We start from the raw sequence: 17,310 nt of genomic DNA, 5'->3' as shown, positions 1-17,310 counted from the left end.
GCCCTCTAGTGACCATAGATTGGTAAGTTTATAGCCAACTTCCAAGACAAACTCCAATTAAAGATTAAAGATATGAAATTATGTAAAATAATATAAAAGTATTAGTTATCAGGGACACACACACACCACACACTATAAAACATAGGCTATACAACTGCAAAGAGCATTTAATTTCCAATTGTGAAAGAATGAAAAAGTAAACAAAAGACAAAAAAACACTTCAGTGTCTACATTTTTATTAAGGGTTTCTTTGTCTTTTTTTTTTACACACTCACTCACTCACTCACTCACTCACTCTCACACACACACTTTACTAGTTTAAGAATACAACACTTTATTAATCATGAAACATGGTAGACCTATTCAAATGGAAAAGATGGCGGTTTGGTTTGTCCCGCTCTCACATTTCATCACATTACAGCTCTGTGTTGCAACAAACATGAATAACAATACATGTGCATATCTTTGTGTGAACTGAAGTGATGACACAGCAGAGAGTGACAGCAGTGGTGTAGTTGTGTCCGGAGAGGTATACTCAAGGTGGCCCATAAAGGAACAGCACCCTGTGTACAAAAAATATCAGAAACAATTAACAAATTACATGTACTGTACTGGGGCATGCATTCCCAACTTTCATTGTTCCCGACTTTATATTTTTCTCGAATAGACCGGTGTCCCCATCTAGTTCATTTAAAAATGGAGCCATGCTCTTTTGTGGACATGAAATGTCCTTGCAGAGTGGGAAGATTGTATTATTTTTTGTGGAATGGAAAATATGATATCTCGTCTGCAACAACTGCACAGTGTTTACTGAAACGGCAGTCAGCAACATTACAGTCTGTTTTCACAAAGCTGGTTGGTAAAGTTAAGAAGGCCACTTCTGCCTCCTATGTGTGCCACGATGAGAGCAATCGGTCACAAGATTGTCTCATTACAGGCATGGTGATTGGCGAAGAAAGGGAACTTCGAAAGACACTTAAACAATTAAACCAAATAGTATGGCCAGGTTTTTACGATTTTTTAAGTGAAGATTTGAAGACCGCTAAGGAGCGAGCAGACCTAATATGTAGGGGCAAACTGCTCCAGAGTCTGGGGCCGGCCACTACAAACACTCGGTCACCTCTGGATTTAACATAATTAAGAACTAGTTTGAGGCACAATCAGGAGCAACTGGTCAGCTGACCTCAGGGAACCTGGCTGGGGTGTATGCCTCAATAAGATCAGATAGATATTGGCGGGGGGGGGGGGGGGGGGGCAGCCCATTTTGGGCTTTGAAAACAACATTTTCAGACGTCTAAGGGCCGACTGGACGATGCCTACATACCGGTCCGCTAGTTATCAAATTATTGGCTTAGGAATGCGACAAAAACGACGAAATATCCATGAATTCAAGTCTCCATGGGGTGACTAACTAAAAAGTATTTTTTTGGGGTGAACTAATATTGACTGATATTGACTGTATGTGGATTATGTCTGTCTACCCACTATAACAATAATACAATTAAACTATAGGCCTATGGCACTTTTGGAAACACATTTACAAAGTGCTTTGCAAAACAAGATCAAATTAACACGAAAACGTAAGATAGAAGAGATACAATATTAAAAATAGACAATAAAATAACTTAATATAGGGTTACGTTAAAACAGGGTATGAATCAAGGTTATTAACTAAAGTAAAACAAATGAAATAATGATGGCTAGCCTAGAATTAAAAAAAACATTTTAACTGAAATAAAAACAAAAAACAAGGCTTTACAAGCTGTGCCCAGTTTTAACTACTGGTATGAATATACATTTTAAATGATATGTTTTTTAATATCACACAACTTTTTTATTACCTTTCTGAATCTCAACTAGCCTACCCCATATGACAGAAAACACAAAAAAGTTAAACTAAGCATTTCCACTAAATAAAAACAACTAGCAAACAAACTTAAAAAAAAAATCACTGTGTGATTATCTATGTGACTGTCAGGGGTGTTCAACAGGGGGTCCTAGACCCCTAGCAGGTCCTCAGAGTTACTACAGGGGGGCCACCATCCCAAAAACAAGATGCTGCATCTCAAGGGGTTATTCCTAATAAAGAATTTCAACAAAATTAAATATTTTGATGATAATGTATAAATTGAAAAGATCTTCTTTTCAATTTATACATTAACCACTTGAACCCTAGCATCCATATTCTGTGGAGCTATGGCCGAAAATAGCCGATCTACAAGCTCACATGTATAGCGGCTATTTTTGGCAAAGACGTTAGGTGGAAAAAGGAGCAAATCAAATAGAGAGCCAATGGTCAAGTTTAGAGGGTTTAAGTGGTAAAAAAAAACAAAAAAACATTTATGATAGTCAATGAAGCTATCTATGAAATCTATGAAAAGGTTTAATCTGCAGCACAATTTTATACAACATGTAGTGGGGGTCTCTGCTTCATCTCTCTCTCAGCTGCAAAGTGGCTTGGTACCACACGTTAGTCAGAATTGGCGACGCCCCCCAAGGCATGCCTGCACGTTGGCCACGCTCAGTCAGGAATCAGGAAACAGTGGTGGAAAAAGTACTCAAAAGTTTTACTTAAAAGTATCAATACTGCAATGCAGAAATACTCTGTTAAAAGTAAAAGTCCGGAATTCAAAAAGTAAATGTAAAAGTACAAAAGTATTGGTATTACATTCTGCATAATGAGAAAGTACTTATTATGCAGAATGTTCCATTCGCAAGTTTTCAAATGTATAAAATGTGTAAAAAAACACAAAATCTACAAGCTCACAATGCGCATTGTGAGCTTGTAGATTGGCTATTTTCAAATGAAAACCTAGTACCAAAAGTAGAAAGTACTCATTATGCAGATTTTTTTTCAAATGTAACAAAAAACATTGAAATAATATTTTGAAAAAAGCAGACCTACAAGCTTACATTGCATTTTTTTTTTACACTTGAAAAACATGCTGCATAATGAGTACTTTCTACTTTTGGTACTTTAAGTACATTTTGATACCAATACTTGTGTACTTTTACTCAAGTACATTTTGAATTCCGGAACAGAGTATTTCTACATTGGAGTATTGATACTCTTACTCAAATAAAAAACATGTGAGTACATTTTCCAACACTGCATCCTGACGTTTGAGCGTGGCCAACGTGCAGGCATGCCAAGGGGGGCGTCGCCAATTCTGACTAACGCACAGTACCAAAGCCACTTCGGCCTCTCAGCTCCTTGGCCCACCCCTGATCTATGCAACTTGTCCCCTGATCCATGCACCTTGTCCCCTGATCTCTGCACCTTGTCTCCTGATCTATGCACCTTGTTCCCTGATCTATGCACCTTGTCTAGCACAGCAGGGCAGTTTGCGAGTCTTTTGGCAGAGGTACAGCAGAGGCTGAACGAACCCGGTGACCACAGTGATGAACATGAACACGTGTGTAGCCAACGCGCCTTCGGCCGACCACCTGAATCCTCGACTGAAACACATGGCAACGGAAACGCCACAAATAAGGCAATTTGCCAAAAATGACACCATGATCAGGCAGATGATAGTGAAGGCTCTCCTCTTCATGCCGTTTTCCCTCTCCCTCTCCCTGCCCGGCGTCGTGTCCCCGGGAGCGGGCCGTTTCAGAACCCAGAGAACGGCCAGGCTGCAGAACATCATCACCGACATGAAGAACAGAACTTGGCCCACGTAAACAATGAAACTCGCCTCGCCGCCTTCCAACGGAATCTGTAGCACCGATAGCCCGACGATGAGCAACCAGGCCAACACGGAGCAAGCCGCCCTGTACCTGAGGGGCTTGAACCTGAGGAAGAGCACCGGGTGAACCACGGCCATGAATCGCTCCACGCAGATACAGCTCTGGAAGACGGGACGCCCACTGAACAGGAAGCCATAGGTGAAGTCGTATAAGGGGCGCTTAAGATGCTGGAGAAGATACAACAGGCTGAAGATGATCTCAAACACACTCAGATTGAGGGTGAAGAACTCTGAGGCCATTGTACCGGCCGGTCCGGTTATAATCAGCCACACAATGCAGCTGTTGATGGGCACTCCCAGGACCTGGTTGGCTGCTATGCCGGTGATGTGTAAAATGTTTTCAATGTCCATGCTGGTATGGAGCAAGGACTCGTTCGATGCGTTCATTTTCCCTGCTTTGATTTGAGTGCGCTCGCCCTCTTTTTGTCACAGTTCACTGAAGCCTTTTGGAGAGACGGACGAATGAACTGACAAATAAAAAGACAGAGACAAAGAGAGAGGAACAGTGACTCAGTTTGAATAGTAAAACATACAGCATAATACTAATCAAGACATCATGCATAATACTAATCAAAACATTATACATTATACTATCCAAAATATTATGCATAATACTAATCAAAACATTATGCATAATACTAATCAAAACATTATGCATAATAATAATCGAAACATTATGCATAATACTAATCAAAACACCTGTACAGCATAATTCTAATCAAAACATTATGCATAATTCTAATCAAAACATTATGCATAATACTAATCAAAATATTATGCATAATACTAATCAAAACATTATGCATAATACTAATCAAAACATTATGCATAATACTAATCAAAACATTATGCATAATACTAATCAAAACATTATGCATAATACTAATCAAAACAATATGCATAATACTCATCTAAACATCATGCATAATACTAATCACAATATTATGCATAATATTAATCAAGACATCTCTACATAACAGTGTTAATAACACAAATACAACATAATAGTTATCAAAACACCAGCACAACATAATACTAATCAAAACACCAATAAAACACAATAATCAAAACACCAATAGAACAACAAATAGTACAAACCAAAACACAGTACTGTACATACATAATGTTAGATAATGATGTTTTCAGTCAGACCTTGACCTGTGAAGCTCTCTTGTCTCGTGTGCTCTGCTGTCCTCACATAAAATGTACCGTCTCTTAATGTTCTGCAGAGGCTGGATATGCAAAAAATAGTTCTCACATTCTGGCAGGCCATCAACACTCATCCATCACACCACATGTGAAACGGAACCTCTGAAGAATAAACGCAATCTCAGTGGTGGAAAGTAACTAAGTACATTTACTTAAGCATTGTACTTAAGTACAAGTTTGAGGTACTTTTACTTTCTGGAGTTTTTCTAATTGTTTATTCTTTAACTTCTATTCCCCAGAGTTAGTGTCGAAGTGTACTTGAGCGAGACGCTGAACCCTTGCATGGTTTCCTCCGCCATCGGTGTATGAATGTGTGTGTGAATGGGTGAATGTAATGCACAATCTATCTAAAGCGCTTTGGATAAAAGCGCTATATATAAATGCACCATTTACTATTTTATTCCACTACATCTCAGAGGCTTTGAACAGGGTGAGGGAGAGGGCTTTCACAGACAGGGCAGTGGTGGATAGTAACTAAGTACATTGTCTCAAGTACTGTACTTGATTATTTTAAGGTCTTTTTTACTTTACTTGGGTTATGTCCATTACTCCACTACAGCTCAGAGTTAAATATAGTTTTTTATATCGTTGCTGTCTGGCAAAAACCTCTTATCTCCATTTTTAAACTTGTTGTGTTTTTTTTTGTAAATGAACGCCCTACTTGATCATACTATAGCGTCACACAAAAGCATCAAAAGTAGCAGATCTACACGCTCGAAACGCTGCGCAGAGCGGCGCGTTTTGAGCTTGTAGATCTGCTACTTTTGCTATTTTTGAATTTGAATGCTGGAAAGCAGCAGGTTTGGACACATGAGGTATCCACCCGACAGAAACGATATACTTACTCGGCTGGCCAGGGTCCCCCATGGGGTGTATTCTTGGTCCCCTCCTTTTTCCCTCTACACCAAAATAGCAAATCTACAAACTCACAACGCGTCATATTGCTACACGTTGTGGGCTTGTAGATCATATTTTTTTTGTCCATAACAACAACATGTCCAGAATAGCGACGCTAGAGTTCATTTGGTTGTAGGTAAAGCAGGGCATTAATTTGAATCTGTTCATGAGCTCCTTTGGCTTGTTGTTTTCTTAGCATTCACACATCACGGGAGTTTGAACATATGAGAGTTCAGTTTTCGGCCCTGCACGCACCTTTGTGAGTTTAGGCCAGCTGACACCGACAAAAACTGTGGTCAAAGGGACCACAGCATCATTTAATCAAATGAAATGTGCGTAGTGTACTCTCCGCAATGCAAAAATGTTATGATAATGAAGGTCGGGGTGGCACGGTGCACCGGTAGAAGGGATTTGGGTTGGTTAAATTGAATTGCAAATCATACATGTTGGTTAAAAGACATTCGAGGATAAAAACACAATATCATCTAGCACTTATTTCCATTGTCGTCCTATAGCACAAACAAAACAGTGAGCGTATATATACTGTATCAAAAATAAATAAAAAAACACGTAACAAAACATTACACAATGACACTGTGATAAAATAAAAATAAAAAACTACTTGAATGACACAGGTAGCCTACCTTATCCAAAAAGCCATGTTTTTGTTCGATATTTAAACATTCTCAAATGTGTAATGCTTAAGCTAAAAATGCAATACATTTTGAGTGATATTTTTGCCATGCAGTTTACTGGTTTAAAACTTTGTTTTCAATATTTGGTAAGTTCCATTGAGTTTCTGTTAAATCTGTTTAACCCGTTCAATCCGGGAATGCATCTGTGTGATTTTTTTATTTCTATGTCTATTCTCATAGTGCGGCACCGAGTGTTTGTGGCCACATACATATCTTTTTGGGGTCCTTTTTTTCAAAAACATTTGACATTTAGATTCCCCAGAAGCAAAGATGTGAGTTAAAAATGTTCGCTCTAAAAAACATACACAATATATTCGAAGATTTGCAAACATTTTCATGGTTAAAAAAATTAAGTATTAGCAGATCTACAAGAGTGCCGTGCTACGAGCTTGTATATCTGCTATTTTTGAATAGCCCAAAGAGGACTGCATTTACAGTATATAGCACCCTCCTCCAAAGGGCTTTACACTGTATTTCACATTCACAGCACCGACAGCAGAGGAGACCATACAGTACAACGCACCAACAACCTGCTCATCTGGAGCAGTGGGGTTAAGTGTCTTGCCCAAGGGCACTTCGATATGCAGCCAGGACGAGCCGGGGATCGAACCCGGAACCTTCCGATTGCAAGACGCCAGCTATATACCTCCTGACTGAGCCACTGGCGCATATGTTCATGCACATATTCACTGGTGATAGATTGTACATTATCCCGTTCAATCCGGGAAAGCATCTGTGTCATTTTAGATTTTAGCTATAACCATTATTTCATACTTTGTCTATTCAAAAGTAGCTGATCTACAAGCTTGTGCTATTTTTGAAAAATCTTGAACAATTGTGCAAATATTTGCAAAGAATATATATTTAAAGATTTGCAAAAAAAAAATCACAATAAAACAAAAACAGCGGATCTACAAGCTCGTAGCGAGGCACTCGGCGCTTGTAGATCTGCTATTTTTGAATAGCCAAAGAAATCTAAAAGTGACAAAAATGTGTTCCCGGTCTTAATGGGTTAAAGCCTGACTATGTCACTTTTTTTTTAATGAATAAAATGTAATGTTGTCCAATCTGTATGGTAGAGTATGTTAATACAATATAACTTATACAATCTGTATGGTAGAGTATGTTAATACAATATAACTTATACAATCTGTATGGTAGAGTATGTTAATACAATATAACTTATACAATCTGTATGGTAGAGTATGTTAATACAATATAACTTATACAATCTGTATGATAGAGTATGTTAATACAATATAACTTATACAATCTGTATAACTTATACAATCTGTATGGTAGAGTATGTTAATACAATATAACTTATACAATCTGTATAGTAGAGTATGTTAATACAATATAACGTATACAATCTGTATGGTAGAGTATGTTAATACAATATAACTTATACAATCTGTATGGTAGAGTATGTTAATACAATATAATGGGGCGGCCATAGCTGAGTGGTTAGTGAGCCCGCCTAGGGCAGTGTCTATCAACCTTTTTTGTGCCAAGGCACACCTGGCATAGCCAAAAAATCCCAGGGCACACCTAGATATACGGTATATATATATATATAGAAAAAAAGCAAATGCAAACAAATATTTCTGTTTTTGCATTATTCAGACATGCAAACTTGTAGCTTTTCAGCTTCCACTAGCCGTTTTTAATCCAAATAGGGCAATAGTGTGACACCTGACCAGAAAAAACAGCATGTTGTCACCCTTTTCACCTCGGGGCTGTTTGCATGCCTGATTATTATTATTGTTTAAAAAAAAAAAAAAAACGTTTTTTTTTTTTTTTTTTTTTTTTTTCAAAATTATATTTTTTCAAACCTTCTTCAAACGGCGCGGCACACCTCAGCAGTAGCCCCGGCCCAAAATTGGGACGTTTGCCAGGGTTGATATACACTGGCCTAGGGAACCAGAGGCCCTGGTTGCCCCAGGTTCGATTCCAGGCTATCCCAGCATATGCGCCGATGATATGAAATTTGTCCCTGAGCAAGACTCTTAACTCCAATTGCTCACAGGTTCTCATTGGAAACAAGACCGCAAGGACTTTCATGAACGACCTGTTAAAAGGAATTATCCTTATCCTTATCCTTTATAAACGAGACATTTAGATCGTGTCAAAGGTCATGTCCCACCTAGACAGAATCTGACACGAATTTTGACCTGAAGGTCAAGATTAAATGTATCCCCTGAGCAAGCAGGCAGGCTCTATTAGCTCAATGGTAAAAACAAAAAAAATCAGCACTGGTGCAGGAAACCAGGTTCAAATCCGAGGTAGAACACGAAAGTTACATAGTGCTGCTTTAAGGCCCTAGAAAGCCTGGAAGATATCTATGTCTGTATTTGTTCTTTCATGATTTCTGTCAATCATAATTTAGTGGCAAAACCAGCTCTAATCTAAAACGGACCAGCACAAACAAACACACACACACACACACACACACACACACGCTGTCCTTTTTTATTCAATCTTTTCATAATTTAACTAGTTTGGTGTTGTTTCTTAATGATGGACGGTTTGTTTGTGCAACTTTAGAGAGATCATGATGACGCTACAGGAAAACTGTGGTCACTTCTAGCTTCCGTCAGTACAGCCTACGCAGTGTGCTTGATATGTATGAGAAAATAGATGAACTTAATCAGATAAGATGAGATTCACCACAGAGCCTAGCAGTGGAGAGGGTGTGTGTGTGTGTGTGTGTGTGTGTGTGTGTGTGTGTGTGTGTGTGTGTGTGTGTGTGTGTGTGAGAGAGAGAGAGGTGGTTTGTTTGTATTGGTGCACAGGGTGTGATCTGTCACAGTCACATGTGATATAAATATAACAGTGCTGTCTATATATTTAGTACAGTGAAGATACGTCTTCAGTGTGTTGTGAAGAGGTAGAACATATCTAATACTTGAAAGAACAATTCAAGAAATGGCTGAAGATGGACGTTTTGACCATATTGAGCTCCAGGACAATGTCATATATGAGAGTATTGAGGCCACGTCTACAGAGAAACATCTACAGAAGATACGGCAGTCGGGTAAGAGATCCAGTGGTGGAAAGTAACTAAGTACATTTACTCAAGTACTGTACTTAAGTACGATTTTTAGGTATTGTTTTTACTTTACTGGAGTATTTCCAGTTTTCAGTACTTCTACTTCTACTTCACTATACATGGAGGCAAATATTGTACTTTTACTCCACTACAATTATTTGAAAACTTACTTTGCAGATGTAACTTACTAGAAGTTCTGCCCGCTACGCGGGCAGAATTCTAGTACCCCCCCCTAACCCCGCCAAAGAAAATGTTGTTTGGGGGTACAAAATCATGGGATAAAAAAAAAAAAAAAAAAAAAAAAACCCAGAGGGTGCCCCCCCCCCCCCCCCCCCCCCCCCTTGGGGGTCCCTGGAGACAGGCCATGACCTACAGACACGGCGAAGGAAAACTGTGAAGCCACCCACAGCCAGCATGCAAGATGTTGCACATGAACTCAGCAGCCGCACTGAGGCGCTCCAACACAAACACTCTGACATTAAGCTTCACACAACAAACATCAGCGGCAAACATTCACCGCAATGACAAATAAATTACGTCCGCGGGAAAATAAGCGAGGGCTTGCTTATTTTGTCTTTCCCTCCCTCCCTCTCTCTCTCTGTCCTTCTCTGTCTCTCTGTCTCTGCGTCAGCGAAAATTATGTCGCGCTGTTTAGCTGACTATTCTCTCTCTCCCACCCTCCCTCTCTCTCCCTGTGTGTGTGTGTGTGTGTGTGTGTGTGTGGGTGGTGGTGGGGGTGGGGTGGGGCGGGGGGGACAGCCAAAATAGGTTGACTTATTCGGATACATGCGTGTGACTGTTCGCCCCTGACGGTTCTCTGAATTTTTATTTTTAAATAGGCTCTGTCATGATTAATTGACCACACATATGAAGTGAAACAACTAAATTCTATCCAAACGATATGTTATAAGTGAATTCCGTGCCTCAAAGCAGTAGTTTGAGAGCGTTTAATAAGCGAAAATAAGAAGTGAAGGCACTCGGACAACCAACAATGGCTGCCGTTCGTATTTTTTCAGGCTGGGAACTCGCCACCTGATTGGCCAACTTTTGCTGTCAATCACAGAACGATGAGCGACGTTGCCATGTCCAGGTTTTGTAAGCGTGAAGTGGGTGTAAATTGGTTAGAGAAAGTGCGGCGACGCATGCGCAGTGCGCAGCTTTGTGTTTTTTCATGAAGCTGGTTGCTTGTTGCTCACGCACGATCTGGCAACAGCGGTGTATACGCATGCGCAGTGCCGAGTTTTTGACAAACACTTGGGGTGCGTTCGAAAATACAGCACTGAGCGCACTGGCCAATACAAACTAATAGGCGAGTGTGCTCCGGTGCGTAATTTTCGAACGCGCCCATGAACAAACAGCGACACAATCGGATTGTAGGTTAGATTATGTGACGACGCGACACGTTGTGAGCTTGTTGATCTGCTACCCGAAAGTGTGTGTGTGTGTGTGTGTGTGTGTGTGTGTGTGTGTGTGTGTGTGTGTGTGTGTGTGTGTGTGTGTGTGTGTGTGTGTGTGTGTGTGTGTGTGTGTGTGTGTGTGTGTGTGTGTGTGTGTGTGTGTGTGTGTGTGTGTGTGTGTGTGTGTGTGTGTGTGTGTGTGTGTGTGTGTGTGTGTGTGTCTCCTCCAGACGTAAGACGGTACAAGCGGGTTGGAGTCTGTGTTGGATTGCTTTGTGCTGTTCTAGCTCTCCTCAACGTTGCTGTCCCACTCTATCTCTGTAAGTCAAGTTTTATAACAATGTGTTCTATTACAATGTTGTGCAAAAGATGTAATATGGAATAGATTCCATAGCAGCAACAGAAGCTTTAGCAGCATTGGTAGTTGGACAATATTATTATATTTAAAATGTAGCTATTCTCAAAGTGGATCTCTCATTTTGTATAATTGTTTCCTTACAGATCAGCAATGGGAGAACAGGTACAACAAACTGACTGAAGAGAGAGATTGCCTGAAGAGGATGCTCTGTGGTCAGTGATACATAACTGTTTTTATTCATTGTTATATCATGTTCATCATTTGTCATTAATATGAGCAATTAAAAAAAGTGGCTAACTTTATTGTTTTGTTAGAATCCGGTGGATTTACATTTGATGATGGTCTGTGTCATTACATCTCTACTGAGAAGAAAACCTGGGAGGAGAGCAGACAGTGGTGTAGAGACAACCAATCAGACCTGATTGTCATAAAGAGCAAAGAAAAAGAGGTATATGATGTGTGTGTATGTGTGTGTGTGTGTGTGTGTGTGTGTGTGTGTGTGTGTGTGTGTGTGTGTGTGTGTGCGCGTGTGCGTGCCTGCGTACGTGCGTGCGTGCGTGCGCGTGTGTATGTATTGTATTACTATACTTGTATATAGTTGTATGATATACACATACTACCGAGATTCCGCGTGGAGCTACAGTAAGGTTAAAGCTACTATGCTACACATGAATATCATGCCACAACTGTGCACGCTGTATGCTATACCACTTTTCGTGGAGACACAAATCTACTAGTTATAGTCTGCACATCAGTAACCAGCAGCTTTTCTGTCCAGGACTTTGTCGAACGTGTCAACAAGAGAGTGTGGCTGGGTTTGAGTGACAGAGAGAGAGAAAGAACATTCCAGTGGGTGGATGGAACGCCACTGACCACACCAACGTAAGTCTGTTCATCTTCATTTTACCTTCATTCTTCTAAATGGTATTAAATGTAATCATAAAATACAAACCTACTACACTGTCACTAGGACATGATGTACTACTACTACAACTGTAATTCAATATTCCCAGGTACTGGGGATATAATCAGCCTAATAACATTGCAAAAGACGGATATACATAACAAGACTGCGTTGAGTTTTTAAAGGGTAACGGTTCGACTCCGGATAGAAGAGGATGGAATGACAGATCATGCTCTCGGCGTAACTACTGGATCTGTGAAAGAGCTCTGTGCTGAAACCATCATGTTCACAATGTATCAGTTAGCTGGTGTGTTGGTGCAGCTACATGATGGCTGTGTTTACATGTGGTAGTTTGTGTGTTTGCTTTGGTTTGTCTGCCTTGCAGTTCTACCCAATATGCACTGTAGACATTATATTACAATTTATATTGCAACAACATTAATATTTTCATTATTTAGCTAATTGGGAACCTACATAGAATGTAAATTACATCAATTTAACAGCCATCTGGTCAAGTTTAGTACCATATGCATCTATTTCAGTATATAAAAATATGAAGGCATTTCATTTTATTTTCCATTTAACTTTAGTATTGATTATGAGCTTTACTTAAGAATGTTAGCTGTTTCCTTTTAAAGTTTCTGTTTTTTTTAATGCAGAAGACTTGTTTGTCTTGTTTTCTTCCTTTTAATCAGTTTCCTGTTTCTCTCATTTCTTTACTGTAAATCACTTTGACCAGCACATCTTGTGAAATTTACACTGCAAATAAAGTATATATTTTTTACTATTATTACTGTTTTTATTATTATTATTATTATTATTATTATTACCCTTATTATTATTATTATTATTATTATTATTACCATTTAACTTAAAGCTGCAATCCGTAACTCTACCAAGGATTCCAATCCAGGGTACCATGTGAGCATAAACATTTTACTGTTGAACTGCATCAGAGAAGTCAAGTTGTTTACGTTTGAAGTTGATGCAGTACCTCTGATCCACCAGTAGGTGTCCCACCTGAACACATGATGTAATGTCATTTAATCTGGCTATGTTCACTCATATAACTTCTACATCAGTGCTTCTCAATTTCTTTATTCTATTCCAAAGAACCCCATAACTCTGAGTTTATACAAATGGAACCAAATGGACCCGAAATTTGTATACACTCAAAGTTACAGACCTGTTCATTTAGAACCCCCTCTGTAGAGGCGTAACTTTGTCCATCCTTTTTACTGTCTATGGTCTGCATGTAAATATATGCATGCAAACATATACATGCATGCATGCATGCATGCGTGTGTGCGTGTAACTTTAGAAGAGATCATGAAGCTACAAGGAAACGGTGGTCACTTCAAGCTACTGTCAGGACAGCCTAGACAGTTTGGATGTGTGTTATGCGACATATAACACATGAAATGTTTTATTCTTTAATATTTAATAGTTAACTTTTACTGGAAGTCAAGGAACTTTGGCTGACATCAGAAGATGAGGCACCATCCACTTTTATCATTTAATTTTTTTAAAATAATGTACAGTTGTGTGTGTTCGTGTAACTTTAGAGAGATCCTGAAGCTACAGGAAAACTGTGGTCACTTCTAGGTGCTGTCAGTACAGCCTACGTAGTGTGGTTGATATTAATGATGAAAAAATACGTTAGAAAATAGATGCATTTAATCAGATAAGACCACAGAGCCTAGCAGAGGAGAGGTGACGTTGGTATGTGTGTGTGTGTGTGTGTGTGTGTGTGTGTGTGTGTGTGTGTGTGTGTGTGTGTGTGTGTGTGTGTGTGTGTGTGTGTGTGTGTGTGTGTGTGTGTGTGTGTGTGTGTGTGTGTGTGTGTGTGTGTGTGTGTGTGAGAGTGAGTGAGTGAGTGAGAGAGAGATGTGGTTTGATTTCATTGGTACACAGAGTGTGAGCTGTCATATGTGATATAAATATAACAGTGCTGTCTACGTTCAGGACAGGGCAGATACGTCTTCAGTGTGTTGTGAAGAGGTGGAACATACGTAACAAATACCTGCAAGAACAATTCAAGTCATAAAGGTAGAAATGGCTGTGGCTGAACATTCTGATAACATTGAGCTCCAAGAGATATAGACGATACAACCTATGATGATATTGACGCCTGGCCTGCAGCTCAGGAGAGAGATCCACTCCAAGAGGAAGACAGTCAAATCTCTGACGATGGAATCTATGATGATATTGATGTGGGGCCTGCAGCTCAGGAGAGAGATCCACTCCAAGAGGAACATCATATAAACTACAATGTTGACACCATGACTCCAGCAACAGGAATTGAAGTAGAAATGGCTGAAGATGGACATTATGACACCCTTGATGTCCAACAGATAGATGATGCAACCTATGAAGATGTTGCTACACTTCTACGGAAGAAACTGAAGTCTAGTAAGAGACTAAAACTAAACATGTTTCTTTTCTGTTTTATTTTCTCCTTGAGCTCCCTCACTCTGCCCCTCCCCCTCCTTTCTGAAAATTACAAAATGATTAAATTAATTACACTCACTTCTTTACACCTGTTACTCCTGTAAACCTGTGATGTGACAATAAAGCTGATTGTTGATCCTAAGAGAAGCAAAGATTTTAACTGATCTCACTCCTTGTGTGTGTGTGTGTGTGTGTGTGTGTGTGTGTGTGTGTGTGTGTGTGTGTGTGTGTGTGTGTGTGTGTGTGTGTGTGTGTGTGTGTGTGTTCCAGACATAAGACGAAACAAGCGGGTTGGAGTCAGTGTTGGATTGCTTTGTGCTGTTCTAGCTCTCCTCAACATTGCTGTTCCACTCTATCTCTGTAAGTCAAGTTTCATAACAATGTATGTTATTACAATGTTTTATAAATCTGTGATAATCCAACATGTGTTGTGTAGATGTAATATGGAATAGATTCTATAGCAGCAACAGAAGCTTTAGCAGCATTGGTAGTTGGACAATATTATATTTAAAATGTAGCTATTTTCAAATAGTGGATCTCTCATTTTGTATTATTGTTTCCATACAGATCAGTCCAACGTGGGGGAGATACACCAATGGGAGAACAGGTACAACAAACTGACTGAAGAGAGAGATTGCCTGAAGAGGATTCTCTGTGGTCAGTGATACATCACTGTTTTCATTCATTGTTAGATCATATTCATCATTTGTCACTAATATGAGCAATTAAAAAAAAATGTCTAACTTTATTGTTTTGTTAGAATCAGGTGGATTTACATTTGATGATGGTCTGTGTTATTACATCTCTACTGAGAAGAAAACCTGGGAGCAGAGCAGACAGTGGTGTAGAGACAGACAATCAGACCTGATTGTCATAAAGAGTAAAGAAAAACAGGTGTGTGTGTGTGTGTGTGTGTGTGTGTGTGTGTGTGTGTGTGTGTGTGTGTGTGTGTGTGTGTGTGTGTGTGTGTGTGTGTGTGCTTAATTTATGATTACTTAATACATTATTAAAGTGTTAATTAAGCATGAACTCATCTTGAATTCATCATGAAGTCCTTGTAATTCATAATTAATTCATGTATAAAGTAACTTTGCTTAACTAATGATTAACTAATGATGTTAATTAATGATGAATTACAAGGAATTCATGATGAATTAATGCCTACTTAATGCTTAAGTAGGCTTAAATTAAGCGTTACTTTTGGGTACCTTATGAGCAAGTGTTACCTATATAATATTGTAGTATAATATACTTATACTACCAAGATTCAAACCCTAAGTGTCTGCGTGGAGCTACAGTAAGGTTAAAGCTACTCTGCTACACATGATTGCCATGCCACAACCATGCATGCTGTAACCTTTTCGGGAAGACACAAATCTACTAGCTATAGTCTGCACAAATCAGTAACCAGCAGCTTTTCTGTCTAGGACTTTGTTGAACTTTTCAACAAGAAAGTGTGGCTGGGTTTGAGTGACAGAGAGAAAGAAAGAGGTTTCCAGTGGGTGGACGGAACTCCACTGACCACACCAACGTAAGACTGTTCATCTTCATTTTACCTTCATTCCTCTAATCTAGATGGTATTAAATGTGCTAATAAAATACAAACCTACTACACTGTCTTACTTCTCCAGGTACTGGGGACGTCGTCAGCCTAATAACATTAACCTTGCAAAAGACGGAAATAAAGAACAAGACTGCGTTGAGTTTTTAACGGGTAGAGGTTCGACTGCGGATAGAGGATGGAATGACAAAACATGTAATTATTCTAACTACTGGATCTGTGAAAGAGCTCTGTGCTGAAACCATCATGTTCACAACGTATCAGTTAGCTGGTGTGTTGGTACAGCTACATGATGGCTGTGTTTACATGTGGTAGTTTGTGTGTTTGCTTTGGTTTGTCTGCCTTGCAGTTCTACCCAATATGCACTGTAGACATTATAATTATTATAATTATAATATTTAGTTTTAGTACATTTAGTAAATTTCATCAATTTAACAGCCATCTGATCTAGATTAATACCATGTTATTATGCATCTATTTCTGTATATTAAAATATGTAGGCATTTCATTTTATTTTCCATTTAACTTTACCATTGATTATGTGCTTTAATTAAGAATGTTAGTTGTTTCCTTTTAAAGTTTCTTGTTTTTCTTTTTTTAATGCAGAACACTTGTTTGTCTTGTTTTCTTCCCTTTAATCAGTTTCCTGTTTCTCTCATTTCTTTAATGTAAACCACTGTGACCTGCTCATTTTGTATGAAATTTACAATGCAAATAAAGTATATTATTACTATTATTACTAATAGTGTTGTTGTTGTTGTTGTTGTTATTATTATTATTGTTGTCATTATTATTATTATTATTATTATTATTATTATTATTATTATTATTATTACAATTATTATTATTATTATTATTATTATTATTATTATTATTATTATTATTATTATTATTTAACTTAAAGCTGCAATCCGTAACCCTACCAAGGATTCTAATCCAGGGTCCCATGTGAGAATAAACATTTTACTGTTAAGCTGCAACAGAGAAGTCAAGTTGTTTACGTTTGAGTTTGATGCAGTACCTCTTATCCACCAGTAGAT

The 17,310-nt window shown here is 38.8% G+C and overlaps 2 long non-coding RNA genes across 2 annotated transcripts; both read left to right on the top strand.

The window, feature by feature from the left end:
- The first annotated feature begins 11,730 nt into the window (after positions 1–11,730).
- On the top strand, positions 11,731–12,724 carry LOC308101151. Its single transcript, XR_013934493.1, has 3 exons — positions 11,731–11,802; positions 12,133–12,236; positions 12,368–12,724. It is a non-coding gene; the product is annotated as an uncharacterized lncRNA (long non-coding RNA).
- A 2,254-nt stretch (positions 12,725–14,978) lies between these two features.
- On the top strand, positions 14,979–16,642 carry LOC308101769. The gene is made up of 5 exons (XR_013934558.1): positions 14,979–15,069; positions 15,277–15,366; positions 15,470–15,603; positions 16,137–16,240; positions 16,341–16,642. It is a non-coding gene; the product is annotated as an uncharacterized lncRNA (long non-coding RNA).
- Positions 16,643–17,310: the final 668 nt, after the last annotated feature.

The sequence above is a fragment of the Gymnoscopelus braueri genome (assembly GCF_963280865.1).
Source record: "Gymnoscopelus braueri genome assembly, chromosome: 15".
NCBI classification, from domain to species: domain Eukaryota; kingdom Metazoa; phylum Chordata; class Actinopteri; order Myctophiformes; family Myctophidae; genus Gymnoscopelus; species Gymnoscopelus braueri.
This window is presented reverse-complemented; position numbering and strand designations above follow the sequence as displayed.